We start from the raw sequence: 14,535 nt of genomic DNA, 5'->3' as shown, positions 1-14,535 counted from the left end.
AAGATATTACAGGTAAAAAAAAATATTATAACCAACCTCTGTTATGACTTGATTCAATCGCTTGTATATAAACCCCCAGTGTCTCAAAGCACAGTTTTTTAGTAACCATTTCATCCTCAGTTAGAGAATGTAGGTCTGCGGGATATTCTAATCACATTATATGTGTTTAGCCCAGGAGCGTCAAATCCAGGAGACACGCCGTTCTTGTCAAAGACATAAAAGTTAAACAGCTGCCCATCTTGAGCTTCGAGGGACACGGACGCAGTGTTGACACGCAGCACACAAGGATATTCTTTCTCAAAAACAACTCTAAAGACTCTGTCAACTAGGTAATTCAATTTTATGGTCCGGTACCGCTCAGGGATGAGATCTTCTATTTGAGGTCCAAACTGCTGCATGATCAAGACACCATCTGGCCCTGCTTTAATCTCATAAAATGTGATGTTGCCGTAAGTGTAAAAGCCTACATAGGGTGCAGCATTGGGGGGAGGCATAAGAAACCGCCTGGCCTCCCTGAAGGCCCTCTCCATGGCGGGAATGATATACGAGTAGGCCTTTGAAACCATATCCTGGTTCTGTGGCCGTGTGCCTGCCATTAGCACCACCAATCCTAGCTTAAGCCGAGGCATCAGAGAGAAGGTAGAAGAGTAGCCATCTAGATCACCATCCTTGCGTAGCACCTCATATCCCATCTGTTCGTTCACTTCCCACGGCGTTCCGGTGCGGTTGGCGAAGTAGTCTTTGTCGCAGCGGAACAGAGGGGTTAGCATAATCTTTAAAGTGTCAGGCTCCAATAGCTTGCGGTGATAGGCTCCCAGTAACATCATTGATAATTTAGCCATGTCAGCAGCTGTTGAATACATCTGGCCCGAGGGGCGGGTACCAACCCAAGTCATAAAGAGGCGCCGTTTGGCCACTGGCATACACACCTACAGCCATTTGACTTTGGATACCAGGGTTGATGTCAAACCCCGTGTCCTCCATTCCCAGCCTACCCAGAATGTTATCCGTGATCCATCGCTGGTAATTGATACCCATGACTCTCTCAGAGAGGATATGGGCAAGCAAAGAGAACGCCAAATTGCTGTAGTGACATCTAACAGGGTAAATCGAAGAGAACAGTACATTAAATCCTCCTTCTACCTCAAAGGCGTGTCATTAGGAGACAACAGAAAAGTTATTATCATTATCATCACGGTCCATAACCTTTCCACAGAGAAACAGCAATTCAGATGACACAAAATTAGTTAATTTAAAGTAGCTGATAGGAACAAATACGGTTACATAAATCAGCTAAATTAATGTGGTGGAAACTTACTTGGTCCCTGGATCAGCGACGAGCACATCATCTTGCAGGAGGTTGATTGCAGCCTTGGTCTTCCCTTTCCACAATAAGTTAGTTCCACGGAGTCTTCTGGGTAGACCTTCAAAAATCACAATATGGTGAATAATACATAACTGTGACTCTTTAAAAAGCAATTTGCTTCAAGCGGCTTAGGGAAATTCATGTTCTCTTGAAGGGGTCAAACACTTGTACTATGAACAAAAATGTTTAGAACACCAAACTTTCTCCACAGGAAGAGCCTGTATTGAAACTAAGGACAAAATAGTTTGTCCTGTATATTCACAACAATAATCTGATTCAAAAATCAGAATAAATAATTTAACTTTCTACATTTGAAACATGGCCTGCCAAGTTACAGTAAGGAAATATGGATAAAGTAGTATAAATATAGTACCGGCTCTGCAAAGAGGCTATTATTGAAGGATTTCGGAGTTACAACCTATATTGGACTCAAAAGGCAGCAGCATGTGAGTAACTGGACATTTACACTCGAGTTTTAAGTAACAAAAACTCTTTTTTCATCATCAACATAGTAAAGCATGTACTGCATTTGCACAGCCAGATTTTTCTAACCACACATACTCTGTATGATCAGTTTGGATATAAGCTTTGAATTTTTCTGCACACATTAAATTTGCCCTAGGTTATAACACTGTACTTGTCCTTTCCTTTGCATTTGAAAAAAAGAATGGATGAGATGGAGCAACAGCAAACTACTGAAGACAGCAAGAGCAATAGACTTTAACGCTGATTAGAGCTTTGACTGTTTTATTTCTGCACTGAAAGAATTAAAATTCCTATTATCTTTTCATTTGAACTAGCTGGCATAGCAGCCGAGATCAGAAATCACACACAACAAGTAGGTGAAGGCATATTTCGTCGGTCACTACAGGTACATTACTTTCATGACTGTGAAATTGCAATAGAAGAGTTTCTTGTTTTTAATTCTGCTCTCGAGTTTGTTCCACTAAATTGTCCGTGTTCACCACCAGCAATTGAGGTCAGACAGCTGGCCCACCGCTGAGTTCAAGAAACATTCATTTTGACCTGCTGCTATGGTTATTACACGCTGAGAACAAATAATGTTATTATTCCAACGCTCATTGATTGTGTAATCATGGAATTGCTTCTTGACACAAGACTGGAAGCTGGAAACTTACCAGAAAGCTGGCTGGCCATTCTTCTTAACGTTACAGAGGACGATCGGATTTGAACCTCACCGCTTTCAAGGAAGATCAGCCCATCAGTGACATATTTCAGCTCAGAGTCTCTGCTTTTGCCCAAGGGGTTTTTAATGGTGAAGTTGTCCACATACTTCTCCAGTGGGTCATCCAGAGAGCCCACTTTGCCATCTTCCCATAGTCGATACAGCATCAGGGTGGGAAAGATCTTGGATACACTGGCAATCCTACAGAAGGCAACCATGCAGCAGATTAAGACGTTTTCTCCATTCAAATGTGATCAAAATGAAAATATTATTTATGAAAATGATCGTTTTATGAAAAAATGGCAACAGCTTTCACACTGGTGCTGTGAGTTCAGCAATGAAAATGAATTATTAATCGTTAAAATGCATAACATTCAAACCGAATTGCTAGACATCAAGTCAAGTATAATGCCACTATAAGAATAGAAGGATGTCATCAAAAATTCCTTAACCGTATTTCCAGCCAACAAACAAATAAAGGAATGGCAAACCTGTTCTGCCTTACTGGATGTTTTTATTTCTTGTCTATTTCAATAAAAATATCATATTTCCAAATGATTTCACTGTTGTATTAGGCTTCACGTTCATGAAAAGGCATTTAACAATTCCTGACTTGTTCAGTTGTTTGCATTGTGCTATGCTGATTGACTAGCCAACCCAGTGTGCGTCAGAGCTTGACACTGAGACTGGCCTTGAGTGGTTTATGAGTTCAATGTCAGCCTTTTGAACTATGAAAATGACATCTCCTAACAGTGTACCCTCATAAATCCTATATACTTCTCAGCCAAGTGAGTACGCAGGACAAAACACCTCGCTACTCAAAGATGGATTATATTTGTGAACACCCTTGACTCATAAAACAATTCCACAATCCATTACAATAGTTTGAGCCATGCAAACAATAGCTGGGTTGTGTACAAGATGATCTTTAGAGCTAGAACTGAAGAAAAGCAGCTCAGTAGCATTAACGGGACTCAGAAAAGATTACTTCTCAGAAGGCAGAGAAAGTGGCTGTATATTCTCACGTTCTGATAAAACCAGGAGCTTCATCACCTGTATTCAAAACTATACCATGTATTTGCCAACCCTCAGGACATTTAGAATTAATCTTTAGCCTTAAACACAGCATAGCACTACAATCATGGAGAGGAGAGGTTTGGAAAGGTTTTATAAACTAAAAGGGAAATGTGTGTGTGATCATGTGAAAGCAAATTATGCAATATTTGTACAAATCCATTCCCTTTGTAAATTTAAAATCAACAAATTATATTTTTGTGGTGTTAGACTATAGTTCAGATAGAAATAATGTCTTTTATTATGTTTCATGGAATGTATGCCAATTCCTTTTGAATATATAATGCTCAAAATAGCAACACCAATATTTTCTTCTACTCTCCTTCTCCACTTTCCAGGTCTATAGACACTTAAAGGGTATATGGAGACAAAAATAAACAAAAACCTTCCCTTCAGTAGAAATTCAAGGGTCTGAATCATTCACATAAATATTCCTTGCTTCAGTATATGTTTCAAAATAATGCTGGTATTCATGTTAATTCTATTGTAGACGTGCATAAATGTAAAAACAAAAACATTGAGTCTATGGCTTTCAACAGAGAAAACAATCTAGCCTTTGTCCACTTTGGAACTGTGCTGTGGTGCTTGAAAGGACAACTCCAATCAATAATGCAAAATGAGCAAATTATGAGTGGATTTGGAGAGATTAAATCAGGCTATGCATACTAATTGGGCTCTAAATGTGAAGCTGTGTGCTTCTTCACTGAAAAAGAGCATAGCTCTTAGGTTATGATGCTTGAATGATTGCAGCTATATGGGTCCAAATCAAGACCCTCGAGAAGGGAGAAGGGGGAGGGAGGGGGTTTTTGAAGGCACACGGATACTTAATTGGTAATTATGATAACATTACCTCTCAGTGCTAGACTTTGTAATATGAGGGTGATTTGTGTGCTATGCAGAGACAAGTTTTTCCTGTCATCTCTACACTTTCCTGTCATAATAAAGGCAAAAACTCCATAAATAAATCTTAAAAAATAAAAAAAGACCAACATGAACATGTTTCAGCACATTGCACTGAAGAAATCAATGGGCTGAAACATATGCTTGCATTGGTCTAGATTTTAATTCACTTGCACTTGAAACAACTTTACTTTTCAGTTAAGTAAGTGCAGCAATCTATGCTAGTGAATGTAACTTTCAAAAAAATTACAAAATACATAATACATTCATAATATGGATTTAAAAAACATAACATAATATATATATATATATATATATATATATATATATATATATATATTAATGCAATATACATGGCTTACCTGTAAATGGTGTATTCATTTGGTGGTGCAGAGTTAGGATCACTGCCATTTCTCTTCCCGAAGTTCCCTGTCCACAGTACTGTGTCATTGTAAGTAACAATAGCTGACAATGAGGGCAGACTGACAGGGTTGATGTTATTGCGCAGCAGTGCATCAACCTAGACAAATACAAATACATTATTACATTAATTAATATGCAACAATGATTCAGACAAACTTAGAATGTATTTAAAGTAAAATGTGATTTGTAAAATTAAGATTGCATAATACAGCTGAGATGCTTAATATTTGTATGAAAATCATGGTAATTTTGCCAGAAATCTTCAATGAATTGAAGACTTAAAAGTTCAAAACAGTATTTATTTGAAATAGTAATCTTTTGTAACATTATAAATGTCTGATCAATTTAATGCATCATTGTTGAATAAAAACGTATATTCTTAAAAAAAATCATACTGATTCCAACGGTAGTATATATTTCCAGTACAAGCAAGTATAAATAAGCCAGACATATGTCCATTTCCCTGAAACAGCAAAGTCGCAATCAAAACATTTCTCTGTTTAGGGCTGATGGCTGATGGCCAGAGTGTTCAGAAAACCTGTTTAAAAAAAGTTGTGATGCTAGTGGCACACAAATTACACATTTCAGCGTAATAAGTCTTTAAATATTGAGAGCATTTTTATCCAAAGTACTTATTCTATGAGCGAACACTCTTAATGATGCCAAATTAATTCTATTTTCTAATCATGTTTTTGACTGAATATTGTGTGAAACTACTCAAAGATCATTGCATGGCTCTCTCATATTCATAATTTATACACTGATTACTACAGATGACATTGTAATTTCATTTTATGCAACACATGTTTAAGGTGCTGTCACGAATGCCTCAAGCATTATTTTTACCACTGCTTTCAAGAGCAATGAAGGTGCTTTATGCTTTTAACAAGTTCAGATAGAGGAAAAGCATTCATAAGCTGGTGCACTTTCAGCCAAGGGTTTTGCTCTAATGGCATCTAAAGTTTGAGGGGCATTTTGAAATCATGATCTAGATATAACTATACTTATATCTCCTTTTTGAATAAGGAGAAAGCAAATTATTAGATAAAATGTGTCACAATCCTACAAAGAGCAAAGTCATTCACACAAAAGCACAAAAATACTGAGCTTAGTTTTCAATCTTTACATGTTTACCTTCTCAAGCGCCTCCTTCAAAGAGGGGATGGGGTGTTCAAGAGGTGTAGGCTCTGGGAAGCGAGGGCACATTCTCACCAATTTAGATCTTCCCCCAGTATTTTCTTCTTAAGGATGGGCACACAATCATATACATATATAAAAAGAGAGAGTGAGTGACCCAATAGGAAACACTTAATATTTAAATTTAGTGAACAAAACACATTTAGTTCCAAACTGAACAAAATTGCAACAGAAAATATTTATAAGCTCAATCATTGAATTAAAACTGTGACATTAATTTTAAATACACATAGTAGGGGTCGACTGATATGTGCTTTTCAGGGCAGATGCTGATACGATTATTATAGATCAATTAGTCTGATAACTTTTTGAACCAATATACGTATATGTCTGGAGTAAAAATTAAAATCAATGTCAAAACTAAGAATAACAACGGCTCTGACAAATTCCTCTCTTTAAATGCTTTTAAATTAATTTATCTGTAAATTGGTTTTTGAAAAAGGCTGATACCGCTGATATGCTTAATATCTGAGCCGATAATCGGCCAGGGGTGTGTTTCCCAAAACAAATCGTAAGCAGGGTGCAAACTATGGGGGAGCTAGGGGGAGCTCGGCTCCCTTTAATAAGACATGGGCTCCCCTGAAAATGTGATTTGTGAAATTTTGGGAGGTCTCAAAAAATATTGACAATGTGTTATTTTGACGTGCAATTTCAGTTTTGTGTAATGTGATCATCGGGGATTATTATGTTTAAAATTGCAAAAATATAATTCATTCATTCATGCATGACGGCGATTTAAACCTAATTCACTTCAGTAAAGATAACTATGCATCCTATTCTTGTCATGATCATCAAGCTGTGGGGGCGCTGCGGTGCAAATTCATTCCACTAATGTTTAGTATGTTAACTCAAAGATTCGTAAAAAAAAAAAAAACTTTGGATTCAACATTGGCCATAGATCTGCGTGCGCAGTCCTTGAAATCCATTCTGCAGTTAGCAAAAAGAACACAAGGCAGTTTAATGGCACAACTGATTCACCTGCTGCAAGCCCTGTTAGCACATGTTAGTCCACACACAAGCTAGTCCACACGCAAGCTCACAAACAACACTTTTGGGAAAACACTCCAGGTTTATCATTGGTTGACCCCTAACAAATACATGCACAAATAATAAGCCCCACTTTAATTTTCATAACAGAATAATCATTAGAGACAAATGTTTGCTTGAATACATTTCCTTATTGTTCTGGTTATAAAGGGAGTGAGCTTAGAGTTGAATTCACCACAAATGAACTGCAATTGACCAAAGAAATTGTGCAAATCAGGCAATGGACAAAATTGGTGCTCAGTGCAAAGAGTATGCTGCAATTATCCATCTTGCAAGCCAGTTCTGTTTGGTTGTTGAGGATGCGGCACATTGGCATAAGAAATGGCTTATTATAGACTGTTCGCACTTAAAAGAATGACAATGATAGTGTTATTTTATTATTTATACACTCTTATGTTACGGGTGCTATGCTACAAAAACGCACGACGAAGGAAGGTTTCAAATAATAGTCTTTTAATAATAATTCTCAGACGAAACAAAGGAAATCCAGGAGCATGGGGTAGCAAAACACATAAAGCAAACGATAGCGGACAAGGGAACAGGGGAGAAGACAGGCTTTAAATGCTAAACACAATCAAGGAGAAACAGAAACAGGTGTGGAGCTAATTAACTAATAACCATGGAAACATTAGGTAGGCTGACGGAGACATAACTAAACTAAAACAGATCATGACCGTGACAATAGTTTACTTTAATATTTTGAATTAGCCTTTATTTTCAGTTAATTTGGTTTCACTTTATTTTGATGGTCCCTTTAACACATTCTGTTGACTGTAAGTAAAATTGCACCTACATTACTACTAACTCTCATTAGAGTGTTAGTGGTGTATTAGTGGACTGGTAGGGTTAGGGTTAGAATAAGTTGACATGTACTTGCAAAGTTACTTACAGTCAGTAGAGTGTCTATTGGGAGACCATCACAATAAAGAGTTAGCAGATATGAAGCAGACAGTCTACTTGTGGTTTTATAAGTTTTTTATAAAATTATTTAGGTTTTTTTTTTGTTTAAACTTTAACTATTAGTAATTTGAATGCTTTGATTTCCATTTAGCTTAAGTTTTTTTTTTTAAACCTAATATTTATATTTTATTCCAGCATCAATTAATAAAAATGTTTTAATTGTGGTTTAGTGAATTTGCCAGTTACATATGTAGCTCCACTGCACGTTCACCTAGAAAAGAAGCCAGTCTTCCATCTTTAGCTTTCTAAATCAATCCCAACTCTCACAGAAAGCAGATAATAGGATCTACTAAGCACACATCGAGTAACCTCTCAGATATGCACATCTGACACCAATACGGTCATATGTTTGTTACAGTTATAAATATTAGAAGGAAGTATTTATAAAACTGTGAAAGAGATTTGTATAAAATATCTTCTTTAAAAGTTTAAAAGTTTGACTTAAGGCTTTCACAAGGAAGGAGTATTGTTGTCTGAGCTGGTAAAGGCAAGGTAATACATGACCTGTGGACAAATTACTCACCTAACTCTAACTTGGGCAGCTGGTACTGCCAAATGAAGCAAGAAGTCATGATGATGGACAGCAGTAAGAAAAACACCAGGCCCAGTTGGGTCCATTTCACCTTCATCTTGCTGGTTTTGGTTAACCCGTCTATGGCAAGTGCTGGTGTCGGCTATTAAAATGGATAACAACAAAAAAGCATGAAGAGTAGGAAAACTATTTTTTGGAGTGTTTTAGTATGCAAGATTATTTTAATGTTTTTGAAAGAACTCACTTGCTTACCAAGGCTGCATTTATTTAATCAAAAATACTGTAAAAACAGTAACATTGTGAAATACTATTACAATTTATTACAATATTGCAGTTTTCTATTTTAATATATATTTTTAAATTTAATTTATTCCTTGCAATTTATTGATGCAAAGCTGAATTTTCAGCAGCCATTACTCCAATCTTCAGTATCACATGGTTCCTGAGATTTTTTTTTTTTTTTTTTTTTTTTTTAATGTATATTTGAAAATAACTCAAAATAGTTCAAAATAACTGCATATTTGAAACTGATTTTTATTTTTGGTAATAATGTATATCTTATTGACCACAAAAAACCTTTGAATGGTATATATACTGTATATACCAATCTGGTATTGGTATATATATATATATATATACCATATTTTGAGTGTGGAATTTTGATTGATTGAATTCAATTTTCCCAATTCAATCAATCAAAATTCCACACTCAAAAACAAAAATTAATGAAGCATAGTGTGTCTCTGGGGCTATTCCATTCTTCATGCTGTGAGTCACTCAACATATTATAATTAATGACTGCAAGAAAAAGCCAAACAAAACTGATGAAGTTAGCCTTGGAGAACAAATTATGATGTAGAACTGCATGTAGTTGCTGACCAAATCTCTTCACAACAAGAATACATAATATAAGGACACTCACCAGCTGTAAAGCCTCATTTGTAATACATATATGGCACCATTTCAAGTAGCTGTCCCAAACAAGTGCACAGATTCTATATGGAATTCCTCCTCTTCTAAAGTAGAATATCCCATTCCATGGTAGTCACACCCTAGGTACCACTGGGTAGACACGGATCTGACTCTTGCCATCACCACACTGACTGTGGCATAATCCTGGCCACCAGATTCCCTTTGACAATTCAATTTCCTCTCCCACCACAGCGCCTGACCTGACATCATAATCCCAAGATTTACCCCTCTAAACCCCATCAGACCAGGGCGGTTCTTTATCCTAATCCCTGCAAATCGATTCACTTGGCTGCTGTTTCCCTCTTTTAGAGCATGTGCATCGCTCCCTGCTCCAAACTACCAGACTTCCCACATAGATTGAATCAAACTTGAATTCTGTGTGTCACAAGACATGGCTGATTTCATCTTGCAAGAGAAGAGCATTTAAAGTGAACGTCAACAAGGGGACATGCCTGAGGGGACTACATGAAAGGTTACATAAGGGACACTATAGGATATGTACTGTTTTTTAAACATTTTTGAATTTGGGTCACATATTGTGTACATTTAACACTGGTGAAGTCACTCAGAGTCATCTTTTGGCAGATATTCTCCAACACAAATCTTATCAGGCCATTTGCTGGTGCCAAATCTACACTACTGCACTGCACTCATCCAAAAGACCCTAACATGTGACTTTTATAGCAGGCTGTGATTGGACCAACTGACCTGGAGGTACAATGGGATTAACAGAAGCAGCAGGGTTTGACAGCAGGGTGAAGGAAACCACCATCATAAATACTCAACTGTGAGATTACTGGAGTGTGAATTTAGCGCTGACATCCTCTTCAAAGTGCATTAAAAAATGTAATAAATAAAAATAAAATAGAAATAATTCCTATAATATAAAATAAAATACAACAAATAAATAAGCTAAAATGTTTTCATTCACAACATACTGCATTTGTAGTATGATAAATTTCTTCTTAAAATAAATAAATTAATAAATGCTTTCATCCAAAAAAATAATATATTTCAATAAAATAATATAGATTTGTCCTCTGAGAAAATTCTCTTCAAAAATAAAATAAAATGACAGGATTAGAACACCCCACCCCCACACTTTTAAATGCAACAAAGTAAAAAGAGGGTAGTTCCATGTAAATCACTCAGTGTCCGATAATTCTGTTAAAGCTAAAAATAAAATTCTGCTGTGGATTAATGTAAAGCATGAAAATTCATATTCTGAGAAATAATTAGAGAGACCGTGCAACTTGATCCCACTAGTAACGTGTGCAGCTTCACAGCTAGTGAGTTTGAGTAAATCAAAAGAGATTGCTAATATGATAGCAGTGAAACATATTGTGAGCCTCACTTATACATTCACATGAAAATATAAGAACAGATGGTCATGAACTAAACAATGGTGCATCAAATGATTAGTACATTGCTTTTGACTCAGCAAGAGAAGCAATAATCTAATTGTTTAGTCTTTACTGTTTACTTTCAAGAGAAGGATTTTTGTTTGTATTTGGCCATGCACAATTTTTCTGCAGAGTACAATGTGTTTGGGCTATGAAGCTGAAGTGCACATGGAGGTTACCTGGGGCTGGACTCCATCGACAGATGTCTCCTTCAGGACCACCTTGCTCCCCGTCTCTCCCATGTTTTCTCTACCAAAGCAGAAAGTACAAAACAATTCAGTAGTTCTATCAGATTAATGGAAAATAGGCAAGATCTCATTTCACTCTTTTTTTTTTTTTTTTCGTGAATAGGCCAATAATTTGACAACAATTTTTGTCCTATTTATTAATTGTTTGAAAAAAAACAAAAACAAAAAAGAACAGTTCAACCATACAACGAATTAACAATTGAATTAACTTCTAAAGTAATCATTTTGTAATATTCTGAATTGAAATTCATATTTTTGGGGATCATGAAGTCAAAAATGGTTAATTGCAAGATGATATTTGGAATCTGAACATTTTAATGTTCAACAGTCACATGGCTCAGACAACATGCAGAAATATGTAGGCATAAATAAAATAATTAAAACATATTACATTTATTAGTTAATAATTCATGAATTAGATGTTAACTGTGTTAAATGTGTTGTTTCTCACAGTTTTGAGAACAGGTACACACATTTCCATTGAGCACTTTTACAATAAATAAAACAATTGCTCCTCGCTCTAGTCTGTGTGTTATTCAGATGAAAACTTGTCATTTTTTCACCATTCTTTTAGTTATCTGCAGTTGCCACCTGTGAATAAATTCTTCTCTTTTGGGTCTTCTACTGCATTTTACTCTGTTAACTCTGCTCTGTATGTATCTTCTCATCTGTATGTGACACACACATTTTCAACCAAGGCAGTCAAACATGACTTTAAGCCCTCAAGGGCAACGGCACATCACTCTTACGGGATGTGACCGTCTACTCTGTCTGTTGAGTTCAGGGAACAATAGCATATATCTGATGAGCCTTCACATCCTGCGAGTGATATGTGAATGTGAGCTATTAAAACTCAGAAAATGTGTCACACGCAAGGTCCTGAGGGCTAAATATGCCCACCAAAGACCCGCTCTTTTCTCACATTCATATAAATGCAGGGTGAAATCTGAACAAAATCTGTTGTGCAGATGAGTCATTGTCCTGAGAGGGTAGCGTTTGGTCTGGTAAACAAAAAGTACATTTTTCATTGAAGTGCTGCTGTTCACAAGCTGAATCATGCAACAAAACATGCATTGAAGTATTACTTAACATTTAACGGTAGGTTCTATTATTCAAAGGAAGGCAGGATGTGCTTCATCAGTACATTTCCAATTGAAATTAGTCCTTTTCCAATTGAAACCCAATGCAAGTGGCATTAGAATGACACAATTCCATGTATGAATACTGCATATTAACTGAACTCATGTTATTTTTGTCCTTAAGAGTCCTAAATATCTGGCTGTAAAGCTCACAAAATGCTTGGTCACTGATGTTTCAGTCATTTGAATTCAATGATAAGGATGAATTTAAAATGACACGAAGCTGGACAACAGACTTTAATATTATAACATTGTCACGACAGGAGAGGGCAAAATTTTGGATCATTACAAACTTTTTCTTTTTTTTAAATAGACATGCCTGGGAGTAATTAATGATATGCTAATAAATACAAGTGTCTTCCAAATAGATGCTACCCTTAGGTAGGATTGGGTAATAGGGATGCATTTGCATCTCACACAGCACCAATGTACAATTTAAATAAGTATTGAAATGAATATTATTGACGTGTTTGGAATAGCACACTACTATTGCTACAATATGTATAAGTGTACATTTTCTGTATAAGATGATCTGTTACTTAAACAAATGAACAGTAGAGCATACTGCATATTACATTTCCCACAATGCAGTGTAGTTGACCTTTAAAGCATTTATGATGGAATAGTGTCTTTCGTCCCACTTACTAATCATAAAATATGATATATTTTGCAGTATTCAGAAGTAGCAAGCTTTATTCTCTTTAAAACTCTTCATCTGAAAATAAAAAAATACTGTTCCCTTTCTTGCAATAGGCCAGTTCAAGTTATGCATTTGCTGTGCAATTCACTTTAGAGTTTCTGTGATGATGTAATTTACGTTTACTGTTCTTTCTTTCCACACAGATAAAGCAGATGATCCATACCTCACAGTGACTGATAACTTGAGCACCAGGAAAAGTCTGTGCATGCGATATATGAATAGAAACTCGCCTCTTCACATCATTTTTTCATAAACGACCATCGTTTTATTGCTGTCCCTGCAGGCTGACTCACAATGAACTCAGTCACAGAGCACCCAGCTTAATATATACAGCAGTGGCTCATATAAGAGGCTTCTCAGTGCAGACAAACTCCCTCATGGCTCACAAACAGAATTTTCACAATTCTGGGATTTGCATGCATACACCGTGTAATATTTTTTATAAGCCAAATCATTTTCTCCAACCCCCCCCAAAAAAAGCAACACATAACCTGCCTTACAGAAACGATGAAGTTATGCAAAATAGTGAATGCGAAAACACCATATTTCAATGACAAGTGCAATATTGTAATGAGAAATTCAACCAGTTAGCAAGCACTCTACATGAACATGGTGTATTAGTGAGATTATATGATTTGCTGTTTCCTACTGGCTTCAATAATGCTGGTCCATTTTTCTGTCAGTTTCACGTTTTGTGCTGTCACTTACAATTTTAAATTGAGAAATAATTAAAACATGCAAAAAATTGCTTAGAACAGGTCACAAAAAAAAACAACAACCTCAGAATACACCTTAAAATAAGCATGGTACGACCTTATTTTATAAAGAGAAGAATTTCATTCACACTCAACATCATGGTTTCAACGTCATGTTTTCCACTTTGGAAAGGATCTGCTACTGAAGATGGCAGTTATGCACACTACATTAGCATAATCATATAGTACGACTGACATCCTTTCATTTTCTTCTGTTGTCACTGCTTAAACCAAATTGTAATAAACACATCTATTTTAACATGGACTTACCCTTACTTGAAGTTTAGGAATGCTTTTCTTCTTTGACGATGAAGGAGTATTCACACTCAACACTCTCTCGTGTTCAGCTAGCTTACTGTGAAGTCTCGACAGATGTTGGTATCATGGCCATGGATAAATCCAGCTTGCATCAGACCCAAGATTCAGGATTATCTGCCATCTGCAACATCTGCCAACAGTGGAGAACGGCCAGTGCAATGATTGAGCTATAGTGTTAGACAGCAGACAATATTACTATATGGCCAGGCATGCAATGCTGCTTTCATTTAGACACTTAGGCCACAATTAAACGTGCATTCAATTAGAGGACAAACTACCAAACCACTATACAAATGACACTATAATACAACATTA

At 36.2% G+C, this 14,535-nt stretch overlaps 1 pseudogene across 1 annotated transcript; it reads right to left on the bottom strand.

The window, feature by feature from the left end:
• Positions 1-116: 116 nt before the first annotated feature.
• Positions 117-14,312, bottom strand: LOC306854812 (putative beta-lactamase-like 1; annotated as a pseudogene). The gene is made up of 8 exons: positions 14,179-14,312; positions 11,240-11,309; positions 8,677-8,827; positions 6,084-6,190; positions 4,889-5,046; positions 2,506-2,753; positions 1,319-1,424; positions 117-1,096 (listed from the first exon to the last, which is right to left on the bottom strand). The product of its transcript is annotated as a putative beta-lactamase-like 1 (transcript).
• Positions 14,313-14,535: the final 223 nt, after the last annotated feature.

Source organism: Barbus barbus, assembly GCF_936440315.1.
Source record: "Barbus barbus genome assembly, chromosome: 35".
NCBI classification, from domain to species: domain Eukaryota; kingdom Metazoa; phylum Chordata; class Actinopteri; order Cypriniformes; family Cyprinidae; genus Barbus; species Barbus barbus.
The sequence above is the reverse complement of the archived record's forward strand: the minus strand, read 5'-3'. Positions and strand labels throughout refer to the sequence as shown.